The sequence below is a fragment of the Tursiops truncatus genome, chromosome 7 (genome assembly GCF_011762595.2).
Source record: "Tursiops truncatus isolate mTurTru1 chromosome 7, mTurTru1.mat.Y, whole genome shotgun sequence".
In the NCBI taxonomy this organism is placed as follows: domain Eukaryota; kingdom Metazoa; phylum Chordata; class Mammalia; order Artiodactyla; family Delphinidae; genus Tursiops; species Tursiops truncatus.
Genome location: NC_047040.1, coordinates 34649046 through 34663691, shown reverse-complemented (window position 1 = coordinate 34663691; position 14646 = coordinate 34649046). Strand labels below are relative to the sequence as shown.

The 14646-nt window shown below is 39.4% G+C and overlaps 1 long non-coding RNA gene across 1 annotated transcript in view; it reads left to right on the top strand.

Moving 5' to 3' along the window:
* Nucleotides 1-1535: 1535 nt before the first annotated feature.
* LOC109550561 (uncharacterized) overlaps nt 1536-14646 on the top strand; it is a 31634-nt gene continuing 18523 nt past the window's right edge. Inside the window, exons 1-2 of the long non-coding RNA XR_012333012.1 lie at nt 1536-1878; nt 9770-9974. This is a non-coding gene — a long non-coding RNA (uncharacterized lncRNA). The remainder of the gene's footprint in view (nt 1879-9769; nt 9975-14646) is intronic.

The window sequence follows — 14646 nt, the reverse complement described above, 5'->3', positions numbered from 1 at the left end:
AAATTATTTTCTATTAGAAGAGAAAAGAAGCTTTGAAAAGTCATGCTTCATTGTTCACATTTTTAATATTGTTTATTATTATTTACTTTATTTTACTTTCATTGAAAGGAATGCTTCTTTCATTAGGGAGAGGAATGTATTATCATCCTGGGATGGTGGAAATTTTTGAGATAAGTCCCATAATTTCCTATATGTAATGTCTCGTTACACCTAAAACAACCACAGGTTTACAAGCTAGCTGTTGATGGTCCCGCGCATAATGTCAACAGCTTAGGATAGAGGGAATTTTGCAAAGCTTTTTAGTGCTGTCTGGCATGGATTTAGCGCTTATGCCTTTCAGTCTCAATAATTAATAGGATGCAACATTTGTTGCTTCCTAGTATATCTTGCCCTACAGAAATATTGCCTTACATTCTGCCTCCTGAGGGTCTCTTGTCAACTGGAGGCTTGATTATAGTAGCTGTGAGTCAAACCATACATAGATGACCAAAACAGCGCCATACAAATAAAGTTGAACAATGTACCACATCAGACAAGGGAGTTTGTCCAAGCAGGCAACAAGGAGATCCCACTGGAAGCAACAAAAACTAACCCTGCTCTTACCAGATAAGCATATATGGGCACATCTTTCGGGCTTATTGGGAGGGTGGTATTTCCTGGTGATGGCCATAAAGTCACAACCCACATCTGCAAGTAGGTTGGGATCCACCCAGAGTGGGGTGCAGGCTCAGGGCGGGGCAGGAGCCTTGTTCCTGGATCTGTCAAGGCCAAGTGAGATGACCTGCCTACTTTTATACTGGAGTCATAGAAACATGGACAAATCTGGAAAGAGCATGAAGTCAGCCCTCTGAAAATCTAATTGTGCCAGAAAGCAAGGGAGTGCTTGAAGAATGATGAGAACAGGTCAAAAGAACACAGAACGTGTTGAAGGGGTTTTCCCACTGGCCAAAGCTGGTCATGAATTTTTGTTCTTTGTTTCTAAGATCACTTTTCCTACAGTGTGATCATTTTTGTTACTCTTTTTAAGGCACTAACTTGCTATATTTCTCTAAACTTAAGACCTCTACAAGGAGTCCCAAGATACCATGAGTAGGAGATTGCTTGCTGACCTTTGCTTTTTATAGTCCTCTAATGACCTCATAACATTCTGTGTATTTCTTAAATTCACTCACTGTTGGCCTCTGACCTGTTTTGCTTTCTCTCTGAAAGTAAACTTAGATGTGAAGCCAAAACATCACCAGAAAATCCTCCCTGCTTTTTTTGCTCTTTTATAGTTGCGGAACAAGAATCATAACAACTGTAAAAGGAACAGACTACTCAGATTCTCTATGACCATCACAGTCTCCTCCCTGGAGGTGGGTCTACACAGGAAGCCAAATCAGAACCAGAAGTTTCCCCAACATGCACAGAATCAGAAGGGAGGTTGATGATCCGGCTCTTCAATGCAGTCATACAAAGCCAGGCTCACACATCACCTCACTGGCAGCCAAACCAGGAAATGCCAAACCTGGCCGAGGTTCCCTGCCCACTGCCAGTATTTGGCTGTTCTTTTCTTTTCCCCAAGCTCACAAGGCTTCTCAAACTCCTCTTCTGAATAATGTGTGAACATGGGCATGTCCTGACAGGTATTCTGAAAAATACTGCACAACTTTTTCAATGTATATGTCAAAAGCAACCTGTCTACAAGAAGAATGGTAAAAAGGAGTTGTCATACTCAGAAAATATTATAATTTGCACTGTTCATATATACAATACTAACATTTATATATGTTATAATATATGTTATAAACTTATAACTATAAACTAATGCCATGAAATACAACGGATGGAAGAATTTGTTACCAAGGGATGAGTAGAGCAAACTGAAATGACTTTAAGGTAAATATGTTTAAATTCCATTCCTCAAAGAAATATACTTATTTTTCTAAATGGGAGGATATGAAAAAGTTGGTGACTATGAATCAAGCATAAGTTCATATGAAAAGATTAGTAAAATATCCTGATGATGAAAAATATGGTCCTTGAACCTAGAAAACTTGAGACTTAAAAAAACAAAGAAAACTTGAAACTAGACATAACTTTTAAATGAAAATGTGTCACAGGTTGTCTTTAGCCCCAGGATTAGTGAATAAGCACCATTTACTGAGTGGTTACTTTGTGTAAGACATGTTAACAATTTTTTTTTAAACTGAGGTATAGTTGATTGTGTAAGTTTAAGGTATACAATGTTTTGGTTTGATACATTTATATATTGCAATATGATTAGCATTAGCTAACACCTCTATTACATTATTGTATTTCTTTTTTTTGTGGTGAGAACCACTAAGATCTACTCTCTTGGCAGCTTTGAAGTTTACAATTCAGAATTGTTGATATAATCATTATACTGTGCATTAGATCTCCAGAACTTATATATTAATTGCAAGTTTATACCCTTAACAACATCTCCCCGATTCCCCACACCCTAATCCCTGGTAACCACCATTCTACTCTCTTCAGAGTATAAGTTGTTATGAGTTTGGCTTTTTTAGATTCCACATATAAGTGAGATCATGCAACATTTGTCTTTCTGGTTCTGACTTATCTCACTTAGCATAATATCCTCCAGGTTCACCTACGTTGTTGCAAATGTCCCGATTTCCTTCTTTTTTAAGGCTGAGCAGTGTTTCAGTGTATATATAGACCACATTTTCTTTATCCACTCATCAGTCAATGGATACTTATGTTGTTTCCATATCTTGGCTACTGTAAATAATGCTGCAATGAACATGGGAGTGCAGATATTTCTTCAAGATAGTGATTTCAATTCCTTTGGATAAATACCCAGGAGTGGAACTGTTGGGCCATACGGTAGCTCCATTTTTAATTTTCTGGTTTTCCGCAGTGGCGGCACCAATACATTCCCACCAACAGTGCACAAGTGTTCCCTTTTCTCCACATCTCACCTATACTTGTTGTCTTTTGACTTTTTGATAGTAGCCACTCTAACAGGTGTGAAGTGATATCTCATTGTGCTTTTGATTTGCATTTCCCCAGTGATCAGTGATATTGAGCATCTTTTCATATAGCTGTTGGCCATTTATATGTCTTTTCTGGAAAAATGTCTATTTAGGTCCTTTGCCCATTTTTCAATTGAGTTATTTGGATTTTTGCTATTGAATTGTATGAGTTCTTTATATATTTTGGGTATTAACCCCTTATCATATATATGATTTGCAAATATTTTCTCCCATTCTGTAGGTTGCCTTTTCATTTTGTTGATTGTTTCTTTTGTTATGCAGAAACTTTTTAGTTTGATGTAGTCCCACTTGTTTACTTTTGCTTTTGTTACCTGTGCTTTTGGTATCAATTCCAAAAAAATCATTGCTAAGACCAATGTTAGGAAGCTTTTCCCCTATGTTTTCGTCTGGGAGTTTTATGGTTTCAGGTCTTATATGTACATAATTTCATATCCTGCCTTTTTTTTCCCATTTGATATGTTTTTATCATACCTATTTGCCACATTATTACCTCACCTTCATAACTATTATTTTTAATGACTATAATATTAAGACTGGTGAAAATTTGCAACTTTAATTTTATAGGGAGATGGACTAGTATAGGTACTTATAAACCTTAAAAATTCTATTAGATTACATATCAAAAATTTTATAATGAGTGACATCAGCAGCACGGTGTCATGAGTCGTTCCTTTTTTCTCTCCCCGTTGATTTACAACTAATCGGACATCCATAAGCAAAAAAAAAAAAAAAAAAAAAAGCACCCTGAAAGGCATAAACAGGACACCCGTGAGGTCCATCCTTCTGTGCATCTGAAAGAAGGTGGATTGGACCCTAGAGGAACTGGCAAAGAGAGGGAATTGGAGACAGAGCTGGTGGCGGCAGAGAAGGCTTCAAGCCAGCACGACTTTTCTACAAGAGGAGGTGGAGGGTGAAGGCAGTGGGGGGAAGGGAGCGGGGCCTGCCCAGCCATGTGCTGAGCTGTAGGGATCAGTTGCTCTGTTGCTGTCTCTCAGGAGAGGCCAGAGTGACTGGGGAGAGGAAAAGGAAAGGGAAGCAGGCAAAGAGAACTGAAGGAAAATGTCTCCCGCTGTCTGCCTCAGGAGGCAAGAGCACTGCCCAAGGACCTCTGGGACTCCTCTACTGGAGGACCTCCCTATCAGGCAGCGGTACACTCAAAGCCCCAAGTGCTAACTGGCTCACTGGCTCTGCCAACACCTTTTTCTTTTTTTTTTTAAATACACTGCCCAATCTCAGCAATTAATTAGCGCTGGTAAGAGAAACCAAAAACTTGTGCTATAGCACCACCTTCTGGAAAACAAAAGGAATGCTCTTAACTACCAGTCTGTAGAACGGTTAGAATCAAAATAAAGCCTTGCCTAAATGAGAAACTTGCTACTTCTATGAAGCGACAGAAGCATTTTTCACCAAACACCGTGAAAAGTCATGGTAATATGGCATCACAAAAATAAAATGACAATTTTCTAGCAAAGACATGGAATATTGGGATCTAACTGATAAAGAAATTAAAATAGCAGTTATGAATAAATTCAATGAGCTACAAGAAAATTCAGGAAGACGATACAATGACCTCAGGAATAAGATTAATGAACAGAAGGACTACTTTGCCAAAGAGGTTGAAAATCTGAAAAAGAACCAAACAGAATTTCTGGAACTCAATAAATGAGGTGAAGAATACATTACAATACATTGGAAATAGAGCAGATCATATGGAAGAAAGAATTAGTGAGCTCAAAGATAGAAATATAGAAATGATTCAAGTGGGAGAGGAGAGAGAACTAAGATTTTTAAAGAGTGAAGAAATCTTATGAGAACTATCTGACTACATTAGAAAAGCCAGCATAAGAATAATGGGCATCCCAGAAGGAGAAGAAAGAGACAAGGGAGGAAAAAACATATTTAAAGAAATAATAGCTGAGAGCTTCCCAAACTGAGGAAGGAACTGAATATACAAATGTACATAACTATAGAACATCTTATTTTTTTTTTTTTTTTTTTTGCAGTACGCGGGCCTCTCACCGTTGTGGCCTCTCCCGTTGCGGAGCACAGGCTCTGGACATGCAGGCCCAGCGGCCATGGCTCACGGACCCAGCCGCTCGGCGGCATGTGGAATCTTCCCAGACCAGGGTACGAACCCGTATCCCCTGCATCGGCAGGCGGACTCTCAACCACTGCGCCACCAGGGAAGCCCAGAACATCTTATTTCTGAAACACAAAAAGACCTTCCCCAAGAGACATTATATTAAAATTGGCAAAAGTCAACGGTAAAGAATTTTAAAGGCAGCCAAGGGAAAAAAAGCAGTAACTTACAAATGTATCCCCATTAAGCTATCAGCAGATTTCTCAGCAGAAATTCTATAGGCCAGAGAGAGTGGAATGAAATATTCAAAATAGTGAAAGATAAAAATTGTCAGCCACGAACGCTCTCTGGCAAAGTTATCCTTCAGATATGAAAGAGAAATAAAGTCTGTCCCAGACAAACAAAAGCTACAGGAGTTCACCACCACTAGACCTGCCTTATAAGAAATGTTGAAAAGGAGCTATTCAAGTTGAAACAAAAAAAGGAAAGTACACAGAACTCTGATTAAGGTGATAAATAGTCAGAATACTATAACTTTTTTTTAGAATAATATATTATATTCTTACCTATAGCACAAAGGTTAAAGGAAAAGATCAATAAAAATAACTACAGCTACTACATCTTGGTAATAAAATCACAGCATAAAAAGAGATAATTTGTTACATCAAAAATATAAAAGGGGGAAAGTAAAAAGATGAAGCCTTTCTAGGAGACTGAAAGTAAAATGTTATCAGAAGAAAAAGGACTATTTTATTTATGAGATGTTTCATGTAAACCTCATGATAACCACAAAGCAAAAATCTAGAATAGAGACATGAAATATTAAAAACAGGGAGACTGAGCAAATCCTCATGGAAAACCACCAACTTAAAATGTAAACAGAAACAGAAGGAAAAAGAAACAATGGAGAGACAAAATAATCAGAAGGCAAAAGATAAAATGGCAGTAGAAAATCCTTACATGTCAATAATCACCCTAAATGTAAATGGATTGAACTCACTAACCAAAAGGCACAGAGTGGCTGGATGAATAAAAAAACCAAAAAAAAAACCCAAAACAAGACCTAACTCTATGCTGCCTGCAGGAGATTTATTTCATCCTCAAAGTGAAAGGATGGAAGATGGTATTTCAAGCAAATGGAAACAAAAAGAAGGCAGGCATAGCCAACTTATATCAGACAAAATAGACTTCAAACCAAAAAGGGTAACAAGAGACAAAGGAGGTCATTATATAATGAAAAGGGGGTCAATACATTAAGAAGATACAACAAGTTTAAGTACATACACTCCCAACACCCAAGTACCGAAATATTGGGTTGGCCAAAAAGTGACTTCGGTTTGTAAGTAAAAATAAAAGACACATTTTTCATTTTCACCAAGAACTTTATTGAACAATGTATTCACTGTTTTGTTCCACTACCTTCTGCCATTTTTCAGGCAACTTCATAATTCCATCTTCCCAAAACTTTTTATCTTTGTGAGCAAAGAACTGTTCCAGATGCCTTTTATAGTCTTCCAGGGAATTGAAATGTTTTTCCATTAAGAGAATTTTGTAAAGGTCGAAATAAATGGAAATCCAAAGGTGCAATGTCTGGTGAATACAGCGGATGAATCGGAACTTCCCAGCCAAGCCGTAACAGTTTTTGCCTGGTCATCAAAGAAACATGCAGTCTTGCATTATCCTGATTGAAGATTTTGTGTTTTCTGTTGATTAATTCCAGATGCTTTTCGTCGAGTGCTGCTTTCAGTTGGTCTAATTGGGAGCAGTACTTGTTGGAATTAATCTTTTGGTTTTCCAGAAGGAGCTCATAATGGAAGACTCCCTTCCAATCCCACCATATACACAACCTCACCTTCTTTGGATGAAAACCGGCCCTTGGTGATGTTGGTGGTGGTTCATTTGGCTTGCCCCAAATCTCTTCCATTCCACCTTACTGTACAGTATCTACTTTTCATCACCCGTCACAATTTGTTTTAAAAATGGAACATTTTTCTTACTTTTAAGTAGAGAATTCCATGCAGAAATACAGTCAAGAAGGTTTTTTTTGCTTAACTTATGTGGGACCCAAACATCAAAGCGATGAACACAACCAAGCTGGTGCAAATGATTTTCAATGCTTGATTTGGATATTTTGAGTATGTTGGCTATCTCCCACGAGGTATAACATTGATTATTCTTAATTAATGTCTCAGTTTGATTGCTATCAACTTCAACTGGTCTACCTGTCTGTGGAGCATTGTCCAGCAAGAAATCCTCCAGCACAAAACTTTGCAAGCCACTTTTGACATGTTTGATCAGTCACAGCACCTTCTCCATACACTGCACAAATCTTTTTTTGCATTTCGGTTGCATTTTTACCTTTCTCAAAATAATAAAACATAATATGCTGAAAAATGTTGCTTTTTTCTTCCATCTTCGATACTAAAATGGCTACACAAAAATTCACCAGTTTTTATAAGTTTTTTTAAAAATGCGTGCTGATATGACAGCTGTCACAATACAACTTAACAAAATTGTTTCGAATGAAGTTAAAGACAACTAAGCGCTACTGGATCCATCTTACGGAAAATACCAAATGAACTTTTTGGCCAACCCAATATATTAAGCAATTAATAACATGTCTTAGGGCAGAACTAGACAACATAAAATAATTGGAGGGGATTTCAATATTCCACTCTCAGCACTATTGCTGATCATCCAGACAGAAAATCAACAAAAATGTTGGAATTGGACCACACTTTAGACCAAGAGAACTTAATAGAAATATACAGAGCATTCATCCAACAGCCTAATATACATTTTTCTCAAGTGCACATGGTATATTCTCCAGGACAGATCATATGATAGCTACAATATAAATCTCGGCAAATTTAAGAAGATTGAAATTGTATCAACTATCTTGTCTGACCATAGTGGTATGAAACCAGACATCAACAAGAGGAAAGTGAGAAGATCTACAAATATGTGAAAACTAAGCAACACACTTCTAAACAACCATTGGGCCAAAGAAGAAATCGAAAGGAAAATAAAAAATTATTTTGAAATAAATGAAAATTGACATAGGACAGATACATACACACCCTATTCTATGGCACCAGTGAGTTGATACATGAATGTTCCACACACTAATCACATATTTTACTTGCTTTGAATACAGGTTGAGAGAAGCAACGCTCTTTCTTCTGTTTCCTGGGCATCACTAAACTGTTCTATTAACTAAAATTATTTCCTTATCTTCATTTATTTTCTCATACAAGTGTAGAAGGAGAATCCTTGAATTTAATTATTCACTCAACAAACATTTATAGATTGCATAGTTGTAGGCAATACTACAGACCTACTGAATCAAGTAGGGTCCAGGAATCTGTGTTTTCAACAAATTTTCCAGGAGTGTGTGATACCCACTGACAGTAGGAACCACTGACTGATGATTGACTGTCTAGGTAACCACTAAGGAGATCAGTCAGGAACTCATCACAGACAGGCAAGAGATGGAAGAAGCATAAATTAGGTCAGTAGAAGAGTGAGGAAGAGGAGAGAGATGTTCAGAAATGTGAGGTGAATTGGCTGGTGTTGATGGGGTAGGCAGTAGATGGGAAGAAAAAGAAAGAAAGAATAGATCACAAATTTCCATAATGGAGATCCAATCATGGTGGTCTCAGGGACTGAAATTTCAAGTTAAGAAGGAGATGAACACTTAAAAGACAAAAGTATGAGCTCAGCTTAGTTCTGTTGACTCCCAGGTATCTATGAGAGACCTAGGTGGAAGTGTCAAGGGGAAGGTTGGAGATCCAAGTCCAAAGTTCAGGGCCTGCGATGAACATGTAGATTTGGAAGTGATCCACAGAGAAGTGGTAGTTGAAACCACACCAGAATCCAAGATCATGGCAGGGAGAGGGAGAGAGAACAGATGGACCAAGGGTGAAAGCTTGGGGGCCTTAACTCCACAGTGAAGAGCTGAACAATTGTGCTCTTTAACATTTTAATATAACCCAAATGTTTTAGCATATCACAAATATGAACAAAGAAAATGTTTGAAAGTTTATTTCAGCATAAAATTCACAGTTCCAATCATTAATTCTTCTTGAACCAAATTTTTGTAGGGCTCACTTCTATTTAAATAACTACTAGATTAAAAATGTAGTCAAATTGTGTCAGAATTTAGTCCTTGGAATGAGGGAAAGAGGGGGACTGATGCTGGGATATGAACCCACTGCTAAAGAAATTGGCTGGGACATTCTCCCCTGAGAGAGAACAGATCCAAGACCTTGGCCACCATCCTCAGACTTTGAAAGACATCCTAGTAACTAAAAAAGGATCTGAGAGTTCCTCCTATTGGTCAAATGACTTTGATATGAATGAATCTTGTTCTAAAGGTTGGACCACAGGAGAATTGGGGATCTGTTTCTAAAATCACCATTATGCAAATGATTCATTGGACCATTGAAGATTAGCATTATTTGTTTTTATAAGCAAATACAGGCACTTCCCTAAAATCTGCAAAAGAACATCAGAAAGTCATTTCTTGCATCTGCAAGTAGAATATTGAGAGCTGGAGACTCCTGGACTCCAGAGGAGTCAGTCACTAAAGGAACTACGTCTTTAGATGATACTTGGAAATTCTTAGCACAGTATAAAAAAGTGAGATTCATTTCTTTCTGTGCCTTAGATTTGAAGGAGTGTTTATTCAAGATCTTGGACTTTATACTCTGGGGAGCTGAAAGTTTCTTCCAAAGGAATCGTAGACACCCATGGTCCAAAGCTGCACAAAATACCTGATTTAAAAAAAAAAAAAGAGTGCTGATATCCCAGAGGAGCTCCCTGTGTCTCTGCTGGCACCAACATGAAATCCAATAGCAATCTATTCCTCCGAGGTAAGCATCTAAACCTTCCTTTAATTTGTCCTGTAAAAAAATTTTTTATGAATGAGTGAACCAATCTATCTATCTCTCAGGGGAAAAAAATCATATTGAGAAATTCACTGAGAATAAAACCCTGAGAGATACAGAAATGAAAAACACAAGAGAGAAAACACAGAAGGGAAAACTACATTGAGATGATGCCAGAGTGTAAAGGCATGACTACAGCTCCTATCGGCTATAACTAGTTCTCAGAAGGTGTCTCTAGCACCAAGACATTCATTTCAGTGTCCAGAGTCCTTAGGGTTTTTTGATAAAACACAGAAGCCATATTGGTGCCCTTTGCAGAGTATTGGGAGGTTTTGTAGTCCTGGTATCATCTGCCAACACCAGAGGACTTGGCACTTCTCAAGCTTAGCCCAGAGGGATGCATTTGAGCCAATGCTTAAATAAAATAAAAAGATAAACCTGATTCCTTTCACAGGCCCTCACAGTTTCATCCCCCTTGTCCCTCATGTAGCAGTGGATGATAGGAGGAGCCAGGGTCCCCCAAGGCAGAGGGAGAGGGCCTGCCAATGCAGTTTGCATCTACTTTGCTCACTTCTTAGGGCTAACAGCCCTTCCATAAGACCCAAAAGGTTTCCAGGTGGATCCTGGCTTTACCCAACCTCTTTGACCCAAGACTATCAAATGGATCCTTCCTCGAGTGTCTCAGACAAATATGTACCAAAATTTCCAAATTGGTTTTACAAAATATAAAAATTAAATAAATCTGTATATCTACTAGAAGAATAGGGCAAAGCATTTCAAAACAAGAGTGTAGTACTTTATCAGTAGATGCCCTTGTTTAGTATTGGATTAAACCATATTAATTTGTTGGTGTTTGACTATTTTTGACATAAAAATGATAATTTCGTGTGGTTCAATCTAACAGGTGAGGAATTACTGGGATAGCAAAGGCTAATGGTGCCTAATCTGGGAAAACACTAACCAAGGCAGATTCGTCTCCAGATTCACACTGATGTAGGAAGAAGGACTAGCTCCCCAGATGCCAAAGACTCCTCAATGTTCCCACTTATAATCTCGTAGCAGAAATCCTTTCTCCTCAGATGCTGTCAAATGTCCCTTATGAGCCCCTAAAAATTACGAAAACTCAGGTATTTCAACAGCCCACTCTAAGTTTAAGAGAAATTAACTGTTTTGCAACTAGAAAAGATTATGTAAGCAGAGCATACCACTGTGAAGAGCAAGGGACAGTATGGGAACAACTGGGGACCTACATTATTCTCCCTGACCCTTGACCTACACACTGCCCAGCTTTAGAAGACAGACACTTCACTCTCTTCCCTGAAACAGGGTTTTGAACTGTCTAGAAACAAATGAACTCCTCAGTTCTCAATTAATCAGTACATCTCCAGAAAGAAAAAAGCAAAAACAAAAAAACTTCTCATACATATTTAAAAGTCAGTTCCAACAATGATACACACACACACACGTATACACACATTGAAAACTTCCCAAAGTTTTCCCGGTTGAACAAACTACTGAGTCCTTGAATTAATAAACAGTATGGACATTGGTTTTAAGTGAGCATTGTTGGTTTTTCTGTAGTCTCTTACTTAAGGACAAAATTCTTCTCTAGAAAAGTTTTAACTTATGCACACACACACACACACACACACACACACACACACACATTTGTAGAGCCTTTCTGTTTATGCTTCTAAAAGAAGCTTTTAATCGCCTCACGGTGAGGTAGTTGACAAATAATTATAAATAGCAATGACAGGGAATCCTAAACGCCCCTAAACTCTCTGACTCCTGCCCTCAAAAGTCCCAGACACTGACGTACAAATAAGCTGATTTTTCCTTTGGATCTTCAGCCCAAAGCCCTGATGTAGAAAGTTGGGAGCTACATTGGCAAACGCAAGGGACAGTATGCCCAATTTATGAAAATTCCTTTGCATAAACTGGAGGTAAGAAGAGTTTCTCCATAAAATCTAGAGTTTAATCCCCACCCCAGGCCTTCCAGAATTTGGACAGCATCCCTTGGCAATGTCCCAAGCTCTCTTTCCTTAGCCTAGTAGGAGGAAAAGTCATGGGGGCAAAGAGGAACCAGAGAGGGAGAGAGAGTGCACCTGTTTCCTCTCAGGAGAGGAGACCCTGCCCAGCATCTCCTGCATCTCACCTCTACAGCCTCCCTTTGAAAGCAGCCCCAACCTTCTCACTCCTCCATCCTATGGACAGAAAAGCACACAAGACAGTGGTGAGAGAACATCTCAATTTGAGCTTGTCACTAGGAAAGCCCTTCTCATTGAAATGTCCCCACAATGAAAGGAGTAACCAATAAAATAGCCTTAGCCCTTGGCCTATTTTGGTGGCAACACTCCTTCCTTTTGGAGGGAAGTGGAGGCAAGGGGGAATGGGGATTTCTGTTAGCCGGTAGAGCATGCATTCCCTCTTTCTGAACCTTTAGCTGTGTTTACTGCAGCTTTCTTGGGCTGGCTTATCTCTGCCCCCAGTTAATTACATAATGCTCCCCATGAGAACCTCAGAGCCTGAACAATCCCATCGCACTCTTGGACCACGTGATGCAGTAGCTCACCTGCACTGGTAAAAGTCTCAAAATAAGACTCCAAGGATTTATTTTACAGTCAGCCCGTCTGGATTATATCTCAAACAAGTCTCAGGATTTTGGAATGTCCACACAGCAAACCAACAGTGGGAGCTGCTCACCTTCTCTGAGAGAACAGGTGAACGAGCAGATGATGTTCGATGAATTCCTTTCACCCTATTCAGCCTCTGGACCAGCAGCAAAGAGAAGGAACATCTTCTATCCTCTAAAACAAGAGGGAGGTTGTATCCTGTAAAACTTGCTCACACTGTTAGAGAGGGAGGAAATATCTACATCACCACCAGAAGCTCACTACCCCTCAAGCAAGAAGCAAGTTAAGTCCTACTCACAACACTTTGTTACCAAGGGCCTTCCTTCCTGAGGCCACTCTTACCAGTGAGAGGGTTACCCCAACATTCCAAAAAGTGAAATCTACACCTGAAGAGAACAAAGCCAGGGCATCCCTGCTAGGCAAGCTCAGGATGCTGAAGCCGAAAGCTGGTCCTGTATCCTTCTCCCTTCTCCCTCCAATTCTATCCCAACCCTCATATGATGCCCAAAGGGACCTCCTACACGACCCCAGCCCCTCCAATGTACAGTGACACATCCCCTATCTCAAGCCAAGCTCAAAGATGTCATTGTGCAGGAACTTAACCCATTCTGTAATAATGTAATCAACCCTTTCTTAGGTGGCTACTCTGAATTGTCACTCATCTGACTTTCCAGGACCCCTGCTCTACTACTCCTGTCTAAAGCCGACTCTGTTCCCATTTCTCAGGAACTTTCTGGTGTTCCTTTTCCCTATTAAAGAAAGCTGAGGGTTTTATGCAATCACCTAAATGTCACATAACGGGATTAAAACCTGGGCTCCCATTTTAATATGTGTGGAGCTTAGGGGCTTCCAGTCCCTGGAGAATCTAGTCTTCCATTTGATTTTTCATCTTTTTCTAAGTTTTAAAGACTGACATGGCAAGATGAACATCCTTATCTTGATCTCAGTTATGGTCCTGGATATAGTAGCTCAAAGAGGTTGGGCTTAATACCCTTTCAATCTACAGAACTGATCGTTATTTGTGATGTGGCAATACATCAGCCCACACATAGAGTTGGGGTGTTGGAATGGAAAATGTTAATAAAGCCAAGGTGATGTTTCTCCGAGCTTGTCACTTCAAAGGCCATCACCTCTGATAGCATTTCACCAAACCTGGTTTATACAGCTTATAGTTTACCCACTTCTCAACCGTATAATCTGGCCTCCTCTCTCACCACGCTACTGAAACTGCTGTTCCCAAAGTCCCCAAAGACCTCCGTGCTACTTTAGCCCTTCTTGACCTCTTAGCAGATTCGTCATGGTTAGCTTCGCCCACTCCTTCCTTCTTAAAATACGCTCCTCCCTTGGTTCCTATGATGCTGCACCCTCGTGATGTTCCCGCTCCTTCTCAGGCTCTTCCTTCCCTGTTTGCTTTTTGTTTGTCTGTTTTTGCACATTCCCACCAATGTTGATGTTCCTCAGGACTCCATCCTGGACCTCTTTGGTTTCATTCTATGGGCATTTCCTAGACAGCCTTATTCACTAGTCAGTATCTATAGCATCTTGAGGCCAAGGCCTATTTCTCTCACCTGTATCCTCAGTCCCAGAACAATGGCTACACATAAGATACACCTAACAAACATTTGGTGGGTTAAATTGCTGTTTCTCTTTAATAGCGTCAAATCTATGGCTGGCTCCCAGGCCCCCTCCATCAGCGCCTGTATTTCCCCACAGAAAGTGTAAAGTTTACTACACTGTACTTCCTAAAGAAAGACAGAGATTGTTCTTTCCTTGGCCCTTCTCCTGTCCCTTGGGTAAAATTTCTCAGGTAGGCTCCTGAATAGTGTTTCAACCTGCAGTTCACTGCCTGATAGAAGATCATAAAGTTAATGTACTAGGTTACAACCACAATTTTTAAATTAAGCAGAATCTAATACACTAATATAGGCAATATCAAAATGTTTTATACATGAGGGACGGGATTTATTTCTTAAATCTCTGTATGTGTGCATGTAGCACACATTGAGTGTACTGGTAACAAT